Genomic DNA, 18126 nt, shown 5'->3' on the forward strand with positions numbered 1-18126 from the left:
AATGAACATTTAAAAATTTTGTTTGTTAATATTATTTTGTATATTAGTAGTTTGTGTGTGTGTGATAGATAGATACAGAGACAGAGAGACAGAGACAGAGAGACAGAGACAGAGAGAGACAGAGGGAGATTGGGCATGGACATCGAATTATTTATGTGTGAAGGTCAGAGGACACTTTTGGAAGTTGGTTTTCTCTTTTTACCATGAGTTCTTGGCACTGAATTCAGACTGTCAAGCTTGGATAAGAAGTGCCTATACACAAGACATCTCACAGGTCCTTATTTGTATTTTTAATCATTCAAAAAGACATTGCAAGTGCGATGCCATTTTATCCCCAACATGTGTGAGTGCACACCCTTAAACATTCATAGTCTTTAAACCACAATGCAAATCAAAATCCTGAGATTAACATTGATATAACATGTCTTTTTCTAATAACCAGACCTTATTCACACTAATACTTATTTTTATCTTTTCTTATATTTTTATATACAAAAATTTTCCAGAAAGGGTTATTGAGTTGGCTAGTTTTGTTTCCAACTTGACACAAGCTGGAGTCACTGAAGAAGAAATCTCAATTAAGTGCCCATCGGCCATCCTGCAAGCCTGGTAGCTTTTTCTTGATTGAGGGTTGATGTGGGAGGGGACAGCTCTATGTGGACAGGTGATTTGGGGTTGTATAAGAAAGTAAGGTGAGCGAGCTATGAGGAGCAAGCCAGTAAGCACTGTTCTTCCATGGCTTCTACTTCAGTCCCTGCCCTGACTTCCCTCAGCGATGATCTTAAACGTGGAAGCTTAAGCTGAAATAAATCACTTTCTCCCCAAGTTCCTTTTGGTGTTTTATCACAGCAAGAGAAGCGCTAAGACAGAGTAGTGTTGTAATGAGACACAGAGAAAGCTAGTAAAATGAGAGGGTTCACTACAACTATATCAACAATTATATTGAATCTAAATGATGGGACTGGGCCTCAGTCCACAGAATGCTTTCCCAGTAGCCCAAAGCCCTGGACTCACTCCCCAGCACCACATTAAAATGGGTATGGTGAAGCCTGGAGGTGGTGGTGCATGCCTTTAAACCAGCATACCTTTAATCCTGGTCCACAGATAGAGTTTCAGGTCAGCCAGAGCCAGCAGGTAAGCACATTTTGCTCTTGCAGAGCTCAGTTCCCAGCAACTACATGGTGGCTCACAATCATCACAATTCCAGTTTCTGGGGATCTAGTGCCCCTTTCTAGTTTCCTCATGTAGCAGGACTGCATATAATATACACACATACATACGGGCAAAACACTCTTATACATAAATGAAAACTAAATAAATCTGTTTTTAAAACATTGAAAGTCATTTTACTCAAGGGACTCTGCCTCAATATAGAGAGAGCAATCAAGCAATGACCCAATGTCAACCATATGTATATGTGTGTATACATACATACATACATACATATACATACATGTGCAGGTATATGTGTGTGTGTATATATATATACATATATATATATAATATATACATGTGCAGGTATATGTGTGTGTATATATATATATATACATATATATATAATATATACATGTGCAGGTATATGTGTGTGTATATATACATATATATACATATATATGAGAAACACACATATATATACACACACATATACCTGCACATGTATGTAGGTGTGTAGACAGATGTGAATGCACACACACACACACACACACACACACACACTAATTCTAAAACTATCCTGAGACCTTTTGTTTCAGATATATATGTTACCTTCTCAGATTGCTATTTAGAAATGCTTATTCTAAGCTGGGCAGGGTGGCTCACCTTTGCTCCCAGCACTTGGGAGACAGAGGCAGGTGAATGTCTATGAGTTCAAGACCAGCCTAATCGGTTCCAGGACAGCCAAGGCTGTTCACACAGAAAAACTTGGGCCCAAAAGAATGTTTATTCTTTGCCATTGTATATTGGAAGTCTATAATTTTTTTTTTCACTTCATGAAGTTTCTAGTTAAGTGTGTTTTGAGTCTCAGAAGAGATTTTGGCTTTTTAATTTTTATTTATTTTTATTTTTTGGACCCAGGGTCTTACTGTGTAAATTTGGCTGGCCTGGAACTCACTATCTAGAAGAGGATGGCCTTAAACTCACAGAGATCCACCTGCCTCTACCTGAGTTTAAAGGTGCATGCCACTGCGTGCCCATAGGAAGCAGCATTGAGACTGATATTTTGGGAACGTTTAGGGATGGAATACATGGGCTTTACTTTATAAGATGAAATGACACTTTAGGAGCCTGGGTTGCAATTCTATGATTTAAAGTGTTATGTTTTTTATTAAAACACAGTTGTGGTGTTGTGTGGTTTTTAGTCAACCTAACTGCATTTAAAATCAGCATTGAAACCCACCTCTGGGTGTGTTTATAGGGGTGTTTCCAAGAAGGTTTAACTAAAGAGGGAAGGCCCGTGCTGAATGTAGAGGGCATTATTCTAGGGGTCAGAGTCTGGGACTGAATATAGAGAAGACCAGCATTCCTTTCTCTCTGCTTCCTGCCTAAGGACACCATGTGACTAGCTGCTTCATGTTACTTTATGTCATTCCTCTCATAGTAGACTAACACTTTTAAAACCACGGGAAATACTTCCTTAAGTTACATTGGTCAGGAATGTTGTCACAAGTGACTAACAGTTTTCTTTGCAGGAATGAGAATGTCTTTATTGTAGTCGTTGGTAGCAAAATGATATGGGTAAAACATTTAACACTGTCTATCACACAGTGGGGACTCAATATATTTCTTTTTATTAATTTTGATGGATATTTTTACATTTATAAATATTTTAGAGAATCACTATTTTTTATTATTTTTTTTCAGTTTTCCTTTTTGGCAAGTTTATTAGTTAAAAATTTTGTTCAATCTATTTTGACCACAGTCACACTATGGTCCCTAACTCATCCCAGATCCAACCGTCTTTATTCACCTGCCCAACTTTGTGTCCTTTTTTTTTTTTTTTTTTTTTTTTTTTTTTTTTTTTTTTTTTTTTTAAAGAACATCTATCATGTTCAATTTGTGCTGCCCTTATACTCATGGATGTGTGGCTTCTAGTGGAGCATGGTTGGTCGCCTGTACCCTCCTAGAGATCATATAACCCTTAAAGGAAACGGATTCTTTCTCCCAGGCATTATCAACTGCCAATAGCAACCTCAGGAGAGTGGGACTTTGTGTCCACCTCATCTCTTTATGCTGGAATTTTGGTTTGAGCATGCACAGGTCTTGAGCCTGCTGATGTCCGTGAGGTCACACTGTGTGTGCACATGTGCAGCTACCCTTCTGTGTTCAGGTAACAGTTTCTTTGCAGTCACCCTCTGGCTCTTACAGTTTTTTGCCTTCTAAGTCACTGTGAAGAGCCATGACCACGGAAACTCCTATGAAAGAAGGGTTCTTTCGGTTTAGTCCATTATCTTCACGGCGGGGGGCATGGCTGTACACCAGCAGACACAGTACTGAAGAAGTCTGAGAGGTGTACAGCAACAGGGAGAGAGAGTCTGAGCCTGTATGGGCTTTTGAGACCTCAAAGTCCATGCCCCCAGGGGAACACTTCCTCCAGCAAGGCCACGCCTCTTAATCCTTTTCAGATATGTTATAGCTGTTCCATTCAGGACTGAGCATTTCTCTTTCTGTTTCCCAAGATAGCGATTTTCTGTATAACTAACGTCCCTTGCTGTCCTGGAACTTGCTTTGTAGACCAGGTTGGCCTTGAACTCAGAGATCCCCCTTTCGTTGCCTCTCAAGTGCTGAGATTAAAGGTGTGTGCCACCACTCTTGGCTAGGGCTGAGTAATTCATGGCTTCTTCATTCTCCGATCCGTTGTGGGTCTCTGTATTAATTAACCTGTTACATAAAGAGGGGGCTTTGATGAGGTTGATTGATGAGCTAATCTTCATCTCTGTGCCATGTGCCTTTTTTTTTCTGTGTTGCTTTTAAACTCTCAGTTTTTAAAAGGTATAATTAGAAGAGGCTTCTAACCACATATGACAGATCTGTGTAGTCCTTATGCTGACACTGACATTACTCACCAGGAAATGACCTCCTAGTGTGTCATACTGGTGTCATACAACATCCTGGCTTTGGTATGTGTGAAGTGCTGGGATCAAACTCAGGGCCTCACCTCACATGTGCTCTATCACTGACCTGTTCTGTCCCTAGTCCTTTTTTTGAGACAAGGTTTTTCTAACCCTGGCTGTCCTGGAACTCACTCTATAGACCACCCTGGGCTTGAACTCAAGAGATCAGCCTGTCTCTGCCTCTCAAGTGCTAGGATTACAAGTGTGCATTACCACTACCCAGCTGATGTCTCTAGACTTAAACTGTCAGATCATGTCAATCACTTTGTCCCTGCACTTAGTTTTACCTCCCTGATGGGATATATCAAAATCACATGGGTGAAAAGATGAATTCAATTCCATGATGTTATGGTAACTGAATTATTGACTCCTATTATGACTGGAGTCAGAAATGATCTTCCATGACTCGTGTTCTGGATCACCTCTTCCCAGGCTGTTGGAAGTGCTTGTGGAACTTTTGAGACATGGAGAAGAAAGGGGTTACTAGCGAAGGCCCTTGAAATTTATTATCATCTCTGGTTCCTGCCTGAGGTTTGTTTCCCAATCTGCTCAAGAATAACCACATCCACAAGCTAGTTAACCACCGAGGAAGCCACTACCCATTCCTTCCCCAGCATAGGAATGCATACTCTGAAACTGTGAGCCAAAATAGATAAATCCTTCTGTTAGGTGTTCTAGCATTTTGTTACAGGGATAAGGATATAGCTTCCTACCCACACCCATCCTTTCCTTATTTTACTCGTTTTTTTTTTTTTTTTTTTTTTTTTTTTTCTTTTTTGGAGACAGTGTTTCTCTGTAGTCCTGGCTGTCCTGCAACTCACTTAGTAGACCAGGCTGGCTGAGATTCAGAGATCAGCCTGCGCCTGCATCTTGAGTGCTGAGATTAAAGGTGTGTGACACCACCACCCAGTCCCTTCCTAATTACTATTTAGCTTATGTTCCCGTCTGTTTTCCCCTCTGCTAACTGTAGACACTGTGGAAATACTTTTTAAGATTAGGCGTGTAAACCGGCTTTGGCCATGATACGTGAGTCAGCACTACAGACTAGAAAAGGCTGGCTCTTGAGCTTAGAGTTAAGTTCCACTTTTACTACCTATGTAATCTTGGGAACGGTTATTTGATTTTCTTAAGATTTTAATTCCCTACCGTGGATACGTGAATCACAATGAAAATTCAACATTATTCTCAGGAACCACTAGATTCGCGGCTCCCTGCGGTCAGCACATGGGAAACCCCATTCTGGCGTTGACAGATTATCTGTTTTCATTAGCTAGGGTAGCACTCTCACCCGCAGCCTTCATATGAGAACCCCAGAGGCTCTAAAACGACTCGCTGGGGGACCCGATGCAGAGGCAGGCCCTAGCGCAGGCCCCGCCCCTGCCCTTCCCAGCACCGCCCTCGGGTTCGAGGGATGGAGACAGGGCGCGGGGTGCTGCGGGACGGGTCCCGCTGAGCATCTTCGGGTACACGACTGTCTTCCCACGAAGAACCGGCCGTCACTGAGCCCAAACAGCTTCTGCCCTACAGTTTGACTCTCTAGGCTTTCCGTTTCCCTTCCAGCAGGGAGGGTGGAACTTCCTGTTTTCTCCCCTAGGAACTTCCGGAAAGTACTGATGGGTTGAAAACAAGTCGACACGCAGAGCCGCCGGCCATTAGAAGAAAAACAGAGAACGTGAATTAAGGTCTTTAGCCAAGGCATTTGTGAAATCTTTGTTTTTCGGTTATGGTGTTCTGTGCTCCATCCAGCGTAGTCGCCCTGGGAACCGCCGGAAGTGGCTCAGCGGAGAGACAGGAAGTCCCGCCCTTTCCTCCCAGAGGGAAGACGGTGAGCCGGAGGAGTCAGTCAGAGGGCCTAGCAGGAGCGATTTCCCCGACAAACAGGTGAGTTATTCTCCAGCGGGGCGGGGGGTATGGGGGCGGGGATGGTCGGGCGTCGGCGCGGGGTCCGGGGACGGCGGCCCGCGGGCCCGGGCGGGTAGCGCGGCGTCGGGAGCCCGCGGGCCCGCAGCGCTCCCGCCCCCTCCCCCGCCTCCGCCCCTCCCCGCCGGGCCCGACGCCGCCCCGCCGCACGCCGGGACCCACGCCCTCGCCTGTCGGCTGCGCACGTCCCGCTGCCCGGCGCCCTCCGCCCCGCGCTGCCGCAGTCGGCGCCGCGGCGGCCTCGCGCCCTCCCCGGCCCCTCGGGCACGGGTTTGCCCTCGGCTGGCGCGTTGACAGCCTTGCTCAGAGTCTCTGCGCGGCCCCGGGCTCCGAGATCTGGCCGTTCTCCTCTTCGTCCCGAGGGAGGACGCTTCCGTAGCCGTAGCGCTGCCCCGTGTCCGCTCAGAGGGACGGGCTTCCTTCGGAGGCTCCGGGCCGCCCGCGTCAGTGCACTCGGCTCCCCTGCCTAAGCCGCTGCCACTCGCGCCTCTTCCGTTACGCCACGCTGATGACAGGGAGGCCCTGACGGAAAGGGAGGTTCCTGCTCTAGGCGACTGTCGGGAGACAGTGGCGGCGGTGGGCAGCCCGCCCCTTCCCACACAGCTCCGCGTCCTCAGGAGCACCGGGTGGCGGTGCTTCCCTCTGTCCGATCAGTCTGCTGGGCGTTGGGAACAGTAGCTGCTGACCCCTGTTGGTTGTGTTGGGTTTTGATTGGCCCGTTTATATGAAGAGTTCTGGAATAGGACCCCTTGGTGGAGCTGGAATCTGTGAGCACACCACTACACACACACACACACACACACACACACACACACACGCACACACACACGCGCGCGCGCGCGCGAGGATTTCTTATGGGCAGTCATATCTAATGCTACATGACTTGAGTGATAACTTTTTAGCCTATACTTGACAGGGCTGGGCACAGTATGTGCCTAATTAGTGGGACGACAGTCCATTTGGAAAGAAGATACTGCTTAAAAAATATTTGAAGATCTCCTGTTAGTTGCACATACTCCGCATAGTTCATAAAGCAAGGCAGCCTTGTTTAGTAGCAGTTACTGTCAATGTACAAACATCTGTTTAATAACCTGAACAAAATTAATGTCGACATTCAAATGTTTCATACTAAGTTTTGTTACAAATAGGACTTTGTCAGTCAAAACTCATCACTACAGTTGACACCCAAGAACTCAATGCACTGTGTACCACCTTTCCCGCAGAGAATACTGTATCAACACTAGATTGTACTGCCAAACTCTGTACAAACTCTCTGGTATAGCAGACATAATAATTGTTTACAACACTGATTCCATTAAAATTATTTTTATCGAGGAAACATTTTTTAAACTTTTTTTTTTTGATTTGTAGAAAATCCTAAAATACTTTAGCATTTGAACGTATTGAAAGTATTGAGTCAAGGCGGCAACAGGTGTGGCACCTGCTATTGTTGCCTGTCTTGTCCAGGCCCCAGGTAGTGGGATCTTTAGATCTCTGTGTTGTAGTTTTTGGGTGGGTATAGGAACCTGATTTCTCTGCTCTTAGCAGCAAGTGGCTTTGCATTTTCTGGGTGCCATAGTGTCATGGTTACTGTTCTTTTGCTGTGAAGAGGCACAGTGGCAGCTTATAAAAGAAACCATTTAATTAGGGACTTACAGTTTTAGAGAGTTAGTCTGTGATCATCCTGTCTGGAATCCATGATGGCAGCATGTGTGCGTGCATGCATGTATACTTATCCGAGATATGCAAGTTCCAGGCAGAAACAGAGCAAGACCAGGCTTGGTCTGGGGTTTGAAGCTTGAAAGCCTATCTGCAGTGACACACCTCTAAAGTGGAAACTTAAGGGTTCTTTGGAAAGTCAGTTATGGTAGATGGTGTTTTGCTAAGGCAGACTCGCGTTTAGCTGAAGCAGACACAGGTGAAAGGACACGTGCTGGAGGACTCTTTGCTGACAACACACAGGGTGTTATGCCTCACATTTTGTAGTTGAACTCCATTTGTCAGGACTCCATAGAGAGAAACTCGCCAAAAAACTTCTGGTGATGTGCTACAGTTTGTTGTCCCTTCCTTGGACTTAGGCTGATTAATAGAATGATGTCAGCTGAGACAGACTCAAGTGCTGAGACAAGACCCTTGGAGGACACATGATGTTTGCAGGGAGTATAAATAGGCCCAGTGGGCAGGGACTGAGGCTGAGCTTGGCTTGCTTACAAAGCTAAAGGCTTCTTGGTCTCATGTCTTCACTGATCTTCCTTTTTGCTAAGGGAGACCCAGCCAAGAACTTCTCCTGTCATTCTTACTGGTCTGCTCCTAACTTGTGCTGATTTGCCTGAGGCCCAGCAGTTCCTGCTAAGTGGTGCCACCATTACTACTATCCCAAGACTGCCAAACTAAACTACTGGGTGTATCTGTGAAGTGTTTATGAGTGGATTGAGCTGCTGTTACTGGCCTGTGAACTAAACTACAGATTTCCAGACTGTTGAAAACCGTACTAGCCCCACGTTCGGGTGGCCAAAAAATGTCGCGGCCTGAGCAAAATGTTGAGGCCCGAGCTGCCCCACCTTTGGTGGCCACTGTATCCCCGTCCAAGCTGCTGCTCCAGTCCGCGGGTCGGGGTTCAGCAAGAGAGAGAGTGAGGGTGGTCACGAGGAATGGAGACCAGACAGAGTGTGTTTCAATCCTGTTTATTCTTCAGTCTCTCTTCCTCTAAGAAACCCTGTCTTGAAAAACCAAAGAAAGAAAGAAAGAAAGAAAGAAAGAAAGAAAGAAAGGTGTTCTTACCCCTCTCAGCGAGATTGCCTGTTTTTCACATCCTGCATTGCTTAGATTTTTTTCAGAATATAGGCAAACTACAGATAGATGTTTTTGCCAGAATGTAACAAGAATGGCAATACCCAATAGGATACATGTTCTCCTCTGCAAGGTCACGAAGTCTTTACTCTCTGCATATCTGGTAACATTCTGGTCTTTAAATGTCCCAGAAAAACTGCCTGTCACTCTCTGTATGTAACATTCTAGAGATTTTTTTGTATTAACTTTTGCAAAATACCTGACAGAAGCTCCCCAGGGGAGAAGTTTATTAGCTCATTGTTTGAGGGAGCTGAATGGAAAGAAAGCATGGTGAAACTCATGGCACAGCTCATGGAGTCAGAGAGCTGAAGGACAGTGTGGTGTGTGGTGGAGCTCAGCAGTACAGGGAACGTGCTGTGGGCCAGGAAGCAGAGGAAACAGTTGGGATCAAAGGCAAAGCTCTGAAAGGTCTGCTCCTGGTGATCTTTTGCCCAGTAGTGTCTACTTCCTAAAGAGGATTTACAAGTTTCAAAATAAGGCCACAAGCTGGCACTAAGAGATAAAAACAAGCATATGGGGACATTTCAGATTCAAATATAACACAGCCCATATATTATGTGTATATATCTTTATTAAAGATTTCTTTTGGTGAAAAGTGACTTTATTTTTTTTTTGTTATTCTACAACTATACTATCTCACTATTATAATTAGATTATGCTTCCAACAGCTCTGTTTAACTATCCATTGTAACTACCTACAGTACAACCAAGATATAGCTGCAAAGAAGACAGAAGTTCATGGCCATATCAAAGTATAAAGGAATTTACAGCCTTCTATAATTACACTCAGAATTTTCCTACATGTGGTTCTGGAGGAGGAATCTTGGGGAGAGGGTGGACATGGGTGAGTGTGTGGTCTCCAACAGGATGTTTCATTTCTCCTTTTTAGCATTATTGCTTTTATGTACATGGTTATTTTCTCATGTAATGTTACTTTTTAATAATTTGGCTCTCTTGTGTGTACCCAAGAGAGGTTTCTGAAATACTAAGGATTTAGTACTAAGGAATAATGAAAGGTAGTAAAAAACATAGAATTCAATGGAAATAACAATAATGTTTTGAGATCTTAGTTTGTATAAACACTTTTTATAATCTTCAGTATCCAGCATATTCTTTGAGCTGTATACTACATTTTATCGACTGGTGCACTCAATTTAGGGTAAGCAGTTTGTGCAATGCTATGCAGCTCTTACATGGTGTTGCTGGGATTCCAGTCAAGGCAGTGTGGCTACACAGTCCCTATTTGTAGTCGCTGAGCCAGCACATCGACTTCTGTAACATGTGAACATTTACTCATCCAACAGTTAACTTTGTTTTTTAACTGTTAAGGCCTCAGGTGTCTGATTATAGACATTTTGCTCCCAGAGAGTCTATAGTCTTGTTATCAAACATCTTGTTGTAATGTATGGTAGAACCCAAGAGGAGGTAGGTTAAGTTTATGGTAGGACTTAGGAGGGAGACTTGTGGGGTACACAATACCCTTAAAGAGGGCAGGATATTCTAAGAGACTGTCAGGGTAGCTGAGCAGAGCCCTGGGAAATGCAGTGGTCAGAAGCAAGGCTCAAATTGTCAAGAGCCTTACAGGCTTCCTTACACTACTTTCATACCTTAAAGTTATACTTGTTTATGTGCATGCTTATTAGCAAATAGGAACTTAACTTAGCATGAGATATATCTAATTTATGTAATTAGAAACAGTCATGTACAGGTTAATAGAAAACTTAAATATTGAAGGTGAAACTATAGAATGTTTAGAAGATAATCCAGGGCAATAGTTATATGACTTATTGAGATTCTTGAATCAATCAGAAAAGATGCTAGGGAAAAAAGTATGTGTGACAGTGTTAGGATGGATGACGGTATATGAAGCAGACCCATCTAGAAATGGTCAGACAGAATTGAACGTGTCAGCACATATTACTGGCAAAAGGCTAAAATTATCCTGATGGGCAAGCAGTGCATGTCAATAAGAATAGGAAACCAGGGCTAGGGAGATGGCAGGTAAAAGTGACATCTGCTGAAGCCTGATGAGCTGTGTGAAGAGTCAGGACGAGCTGATGCCTGTCTGTAATCCCAGTCTCCTCAGTGAGTTGAACAGCCCAGTAGCAGAAGCAGGTGGAAGGTGAGAACTGCCTTCCAAGTTGCTGACTAACCTCTATACACTGGTGCCCACTCTCTCCTCTTTGCCACCCCTGACGTGAGCCAAACAATGATGATTAGTATCAACTAGAAAGATCAAACTGGTGTGTAATTCTTTATTTTAAAATTTATGTATGTATGAGTATTCTGTGTGTATATATGCTGCAGGCCAGAAGAGGGCATCAGATCCCATTATAGATGGTTGTAAGCCACCATGTGGGTGCTGGGAATTGAACTCAGGAAGAACAGCCAGCACTCTTGACTGCTGAGCCGTTTCTCCAGCCCCTGGTGTGTAATTTGTACATTAGGTTGGCAACAATGTAAAAGGCCTGAAAATATTGTTGGGAGGGCAGAAAACAAGCAATAGTAAGTGAGGCAAGGAGTGTAACTGTAAACTGGTAGTGATGGGGACTGTATGCATTCTGATTCATTAGTTCTCTTGAGTCTTTGTTGTTTTTGCAGATACTTGTCCTGTAGCCTTGACTGACATTGAATTTAAAATCCCACCTCTACCACCTGAGTCTTCACATTACTGCTCTTAGTCTTCACTTCATAGTGGTGCTAAGATGTTTTTCATCGTTCATGGAGATTTGATGCTTTTTTTTTGTTTGTTTTGTTTTTTAGAGACTGGATCTTACTATATAAGTAACCAGGATCTTACCCTGACTGGTCTGGAACTTTGTATGTAGACCAGGCTGACCTTAAACCCACAGAGATCTCAGTTTGCCTGTATCCCAAGTGCTGAGCTAAAGGCTTGGGCAGTTAAACCCTGTGATGGTAATGTTTGAAAAACATTACCCCAGGGTAATTTGCCCCAGGGCAATTTACCTGAGTGCCTGGTGACAAGTACTAAAGGAAAGCCTTAGCCAGATGTGTTGTGCACTGCTGCAATCCTAGCTGCTCTAGAGCCAGAGAAGACAATTACAGGCTTGGTACTAGCCATGATTTACTACCTTGGTAACCTTGACTACCTAGAGGGAAGACCCTCTCTCAAACTAAAGGAACATAAATATAGAGGGGGAAACAAAGTAGAAACAATGTAGAAGACTGTGTATTGTATTCTCCCCGTCCTAATTTTTTAAAGTTCAGAAACACAAAGAATGAAGTTGCATTATTGTTAAGAGTATAGACAATTAATGAAAAGCAGTAAGGTTTGGAATGTAGCTTTCTGGGTTGTGCTTGTATAGCATATGCAAAGCATTGGGTCCATACTCAGCAGTAAAAAAGGAAACACCAAAAAACAACAACAACAACAACAACAAAAAATACCAAAGACAAAAAGGAGTCAAGTTAATTATACTTTTGCAATAAGAGCAAAGTGGGGAGAGAGGTCTACATGGAAGGACTCTGTCATAACACATTGTGTTTGTGAATTGGTCTGTACTTCAGGTCTTAGATTATTTCTGACTTGCACTGTTTAAATTTATATGAAAAAGATAAGCTGGAGATGAAGATGGGATCTTGAAGTGTGAGATATCCTGACTCCTAAGTGCTGTCAGGAAAAACTGGTTTTGATGATTCTGATGGTTAATTTTTCTGAGCACTTATTCTATTTCAGGTACTGGTCTGAGCACATTACTGCCAAGTTTATGTGCCACTAAACAACTGATTTTCTTTATAGGGACCCTCTGGCAGCAAGCTTTATTACCATTCCTGCCTTACACACAGTTTGCCCCTGGGCTGGGTTATAAGGGGTTGAGCAATCCAGCTGTTCAATGCCATGGAGATTTAAAGGAAAAAAAAATGCACAGATAGACAAACCAAAGTCAGGTCAAGATAGGAATGACTGCTGAGGGGTGCTCTTCATTTCTTTTGAACTTACATTTTTACCTTTGTGGGTTTGTTTTCAGAGAAATTCATGTCTTTATCATTCTAGCAGATGACAGACTTCCTCAGCTTTCTGTCTAGGTCATTGGAAAGCGATAGGCAATGTCATTCCCTATAGCTTGGGTGTAGACAGTTTGTTGAGAAAAGGGGCCATTTTTGGGAAATCAACACTTGCCAGTTTCCCCTTGATTTTGATAGCCTTGCTTTCCTTTGTCATACTAAAATCCACACTAGGGATTTCGATTTATAACTATCAGTTAAACTGTAAAGTTAAGCTGTCATGGTGTCACTGCCACTGCTCAGAAAGTTATGTAGGAGGAAGAGAACTGTGCTTTCAGCATCCCCTTGTATCAAGTCAAGTGCACTTCAGAACCAAGTAGCACTACTGTTTTTGTTTGATAACCAAAGTGCTAAAATTGTCAGTATCTTGAGATCTGCCAAGCATTTGCAATTAGGGGATGTAATAGTTTCTAACAGACTCAGTTCCTCATCAAGAAGGTGACAGACCATGAGAGATCTTTCACTACAGAGTGTCTACATTTAAGACACAAGTGATCACAGGTGATCCCTTCTAGTTGTATGCAGGTCTATATGCAGAGTCTATATGCAGGTCTATATGCAGGTCTATATGCAGAGTCTATATGCAGAGTCTATATGCAGAGTCTATATGCAGGTCTATATGCAGGTCTATATGCAGAGTCTATATGCAGAGTCTATATGCAGGTCTATATGCAGAGTCTATATGCAGAGTCTATATGCAGGTCTATATGCAGGTCTATATGCAGAGTCTATATGCAGAGTCTATATGCAGGTCTATATGCAGGTCTATATGCAGAGTCTATATGCAGGTCTATATGCAGGGTCTATATGCAGGTCTATATGCAGAGTCTATATGCAGAGTCTATATGCAGGTCTATATGCAGAGTCTATATGCAGGTCTATATGCAGGTCTATATGCAGGGTCTATATGCAGGTCTATATGCAGAGTCTATATGCAGGGTTTATATGCAGGTCTATATGCAGGTCTATATGCAGGTCTATATGCAGAGTCTATATGCAGGTCTATATGCAGGTCTATATGCAGGTCTATATGCAGGTCTATATGCAGAGTCTATATGCAGGGTTTATATGCAGGTCTATATGCAGGTCTATATGCAGGTCTATATGCAGGGTCTATATGCAGGTCTATATGCAGGTCTATATGCTGGGTCTATATGCAGGGTCTATATGCAGGGTCTATATGCAGGGTTTATATGCAGGTCTATATGCAGGTCTATATGCAGGTCTATATGCAGAGTCTATATGCAGAGTCTATATGCAGAGTCTATATGCAGGTATGCATAGGTCCATGGAGAGTACATGTAGCATATGTTGGGCTTTAAAAACAGCAGTGACAGGCACTTGAACTCTTGTTTTGCTGACATTTGTGAAAGCTAGGCAGTCTCCGTGCTCTAATTCTGAATGCTTTGTGGCTTGCTTGGTATTCATACTTCTCTTTTGTTTCCTCTTAGATAGTGCATCATTTTCTTTTCTTTTTGTAAAAATAGTTTTAAACAAAGCTAGGTAAGGTGACTAGCGTGGTAGGGAGAGCGGACTGCAGGCTGAGTGGCAGTGGTTTAATCATCAAGTGTAACTCAGGCTCAGCATGCTCTTCATAACTAATCGTTATGTAGAGAGAACCTCATGACTGTAACTGGAACTGTGGTTGAAATCTAGAAACAGTAACAGCCATTTCTTTGGAAGTACACAGTTCATTAGTGGTCTCTGCTGATTGTGACTTATGGAGCAGAATTTGAGGTATATTGGATCAATTATTTTTCAATGAAGAATATCAGTTAAAGGAGTGCATGCTAATTTAAAATATAATTATAAGACCATTAGAATTTAAAGTAAGGTGGTAATGCAGTTTTAAAAATAGCTTAGAAATTTTAGGTCATTGAAGGAAGGAAATAGAAATGACAGTCTTTCTAAAATGAGATCAAGTGGTTTTCATTAAGAACCTTCAGAAACGGGATCTGGTATCTTTTATGTATTTATTGTGACACTGGGCAATGCTTGCTAAAAGTGTGACATTGGAAGGAATTTTGTATAGCAAATCATGGTTTAGGCAAACTACCTGTGTGGTAGTTTGGTGTAAATATGTTCATTATGTTTTTTTTGATTGGTCCTTACTCTCAACATGCGTCTCCTTTACAGTTGTAGAGTTCAGTACTTAAACATTAAATGTATATTCATATTCCCCACGCCCCCTTTCTGAAGAGTTAGGGAAGCTCAGTGATTCCTGAGTAAAGTTCTTCAGTACCACCCAGAAAACACTTTGAAAGTAGAGGTTTCTGCTACAGAACAGGCTTTTTAAATTCTGAATCTCTCCCTGGAATTTCATACCTTTGCTCCCTAGCTGTGTTTGTAAAGGATGGATTGATATTGATGCCAGAAGACAAAAGCACAACACATCCAGATAAAGGTCTATTTGGGCTTTGTGCCTAACCACTCATGCTGTGTGCACGTGCCTGTGTTCAGAGCTAAGAGGTTACAAGAAGTTGCGAACTGTTGTTGCTAGCAACCAAACGAGGGTGGTCCTTAAGAGTGATTGTTCTCTTTACTGTGAGAACTGTGGTGTTTTTCTTTATTTCAATTTTAGTCTTTCCAGTCCTTTTAGTAAGTTTGACTCTTGGTATAAGTTAATGCTTATTTTCTTCTAAAAGCATCTATATTATCAATTGAAGTTTTTTTAAAGCATTATTTTACTTTTTATTTGCATATGTATGTGTATGTGTCTCTGGTGCCCTCAAAGGCAAGACAATGTTGTGAAGAGCTATATACACCACGTTATAAAGTTACTCTGTTCTTCCATTTTTCTCATTTTTTTTAAGTGTAAAAGTAACTTATTTGCCATACGTTTCATCTCAGAGGCTTACCACTGAATAAATTCATTCTTTCTAGTTCTTTCTGAGCTCTAACTGGCTGATTCAACTCAGATATTCTGGCCCAAACTCCTCTCCAAGTTGACTAATTCAGTCTGGCTTTTCTTGGCTTCTGAATTGCTCTGCTTGGCCTCAAACTACTTCTGGCAATTTGTTCTAGTCTTCTGGCTCCTTCTCATTTTCTGGCTTGTTTCATCTTTACCTGCAGTCTGTCTCTCTAAAATTATCCTGCTAAAACTGTCTCCTCTGACCTGCACGGAACTACATGAAACTTACAAACTAACAAACTCAACTCTACTGCACTGACTGAATGGAACTGAACTGTATTCCCCTCTGAGCTGACTAAACTCCACTGCATTGAACTCAAATAACTGTGCTCTCTCTAGCTTGCTCTCTCTCCCTTGTGTGGCCCCCTCTCCCTCTCTCTCCCCCTTCCCCGTCCTTCCCCCTACACGTCTCTCATAAGTCACCTTTTTTCTCTACTTGTGAGGGTTGGGCATGTCTTGTCTCTGACTAATTCTTTTAAATCCTTCTCTGATTTGCCACTCAATTACATACATATCACTTTCAAACATTGCTGTTTCCTTCTGAAAACTAACTTTATCTTCATTTTTGGGGGGATTAAAGGTGTGTACTAAGGGTATATCTGTATTACAGCCATGTGATTCCTTGCCAAGAGCAGCAATGTTGCTGTATTAAAATTCTTCTATATTTTAGTTTTTATTTGAGAACTATTCAAAATTTAATAGAAAAAAATGTGAGAATGAGCCTAGAAAATTTTCTAGGATACCTGTCTATGTAACGTTTACAGTGATTTATCTGTTGTCAGTTTGCACGCTCTCCTCCTGCTTTGTTCTGTTGGAGATAAAATTCAGGGCCTTGTGCATGTTTGACAGATCCTGTATCACCGAGTTACATCTCTGGCTCTGCCCTCTTGTTTTCTCATTTTGTCTTTTTTTTCCTAGACATCTAGTCTTCATATACACATACTCCTCCTCCCTGTGGATCCAGCCCCACATATGTGTGCATCATAATCCTTTGCTCTGGAACACTCAGTTGATAACCTCTTAAGAACAGACATATTCTTAACTGGGCAAGATGTTGCTTTCCTTTAATACCAGAATTTTGAGAGGCAGAAGTAGGAGGATCTCTGTGAGTTCCTGGCTAGCTATGCCTGCATAGTGAGACCCTGACTCAAACAAGCCAAACCAAACCACTAGAAATCTAATAGAGATGCCCCTTTGCATTACTGCACTACTCTTATCAGATTTGTAAATGTACATAGTTATTGTGAGTTGACATAAAATGTATTACATTTCTCATTGCCAGCACAGGTTCTAGTCTTCAAACATTATATATAGTCTTCTTAGCCTCCTTCCATAATCTGTCTTTCATGACATTGAGGTTTTGAGGCTGGTGGGCCTTCTCACCATTTTGTTTCTTTAAACAAAACACTCCTGGGGTTGTGCTTGTTTGTTGTTTTCTCTTCTTAGTCAGAGGCTTTGTATTGGCTGTTGTGAAGCATGGGTGATGTGAGGGTATCATGATGCCACAGCCTGGGGTACACAGTGTCCATCTGCCCTCCACAGAGGATCCTGGTTTTGATCACCCAGCCAACATAGTACCATTTATTTGTCCTCACTTCACAATTACTAAATTGTATTTTATTTTCTTACCTTGGAACTAATCAGTGGTTTGTGGGGAGACAGTTTAAACATCATACAAACATTGTATTCCATATAAATACTGTCCCAGGCTTAGTTTTATTGATGAATCTTGTCTGATACATTTTTGTCAATATAACTTTCTCTTTGTAGCACTCCTTTGTGTTTGCCCATTGTCCCTATATCCCAAAGGGAGCTGACCTTTAGCTGCCCCCCCCTCCCTTTCCCTCCTACCTTTAACATCTCTCTTATCTATCAGTCCACTTACCCATCTTTTCATCTATCAGTCCACCCATCCGTCTACCCATCGATCCATCCATCCATCCATCCATCCATCCATCCATCCATCCATCCATCCATCCATCCATCCATCCATCCATCCATCCATCGTTCCTTTGTCAGGTCATTGAAATACATTGTTCACTCAGATTTTTAAGAAGTTGATAGTGCTTATTCTTGCTTCTATATCTTCCTAACATTTTTCTTTTAAAGCATTGCCCTTCTTTTTTGACAAAAATGCCATACAGTTCATCATTGCCAGTGCTGGAGTCAGCCGTGCCCTGCTAGTGGAGAATGGGCACCTAGTGTGCTCATGAGTGTTACTGGTTATCCTCCAGCCAACACCAACTCTTTCTTGCATGTTTAATATGAAATCCTGGGAGCCATAGGAAGCTTTCTTAGTGTCTGGTGGTC

General features: G+C 42.4%; 1 protein-coding gene and 1 long non-coding RNA gene across 3 annotated transcripts in view; one reads left to right on the forward strand and one right to left on the reverse strand.

Moving 5' to 3' along the window:
• Positions 1-2974: 2974 nt before the first annotated feature.
• LOC143434259 (uncharacterized) lies at positions 2975-5524 on the reverse strand. The gene is made up of 2 exons (XR_013103597.1): positions 5398-5524; positions 2975-3876 (listed from the first exon to the last, which is right to left on the reverse strand). It is a non-coding gene; the product is annotated as an uncharacterized LOC143434259 (long non-coding RNA).
• The window catches only part of Znf407 (zinc finger protein 407), a 389208-nt gene continuing 376582 nt past the window's right edge, over positions 5501-18126 (forward strand). Inside the window, exon 1 of one of the 2 annotated variants that reach the window (XM_034518392.2) lies at positions 5501-5990. The gene's annotated coding sequence lies outside the window, so the exon portion shown is untranslated. The remainder of the gene's footprint in view (positions 5991-18126) is intronic. The other variant, XM_076912347.1, reaches the window with a different exon arrangement.

The sequence above is a fragment of the Arvicanthis niloticus genome, chromosome 14 (genome assembly GCF_011762505.2).
Source record: "Arvicanthis niloticus isolate mArvNil1 chromosome 14, mArvNil1.pat.X, whole genome shotgun sequence".
Classification (NCBI taxonomy): domain Eukaryota; kingdom Metazoa; phylum Chordata; class Mammalia; order Rodentia; family Muridae; genus Arvicanthis; species Arvicanthis niloticus.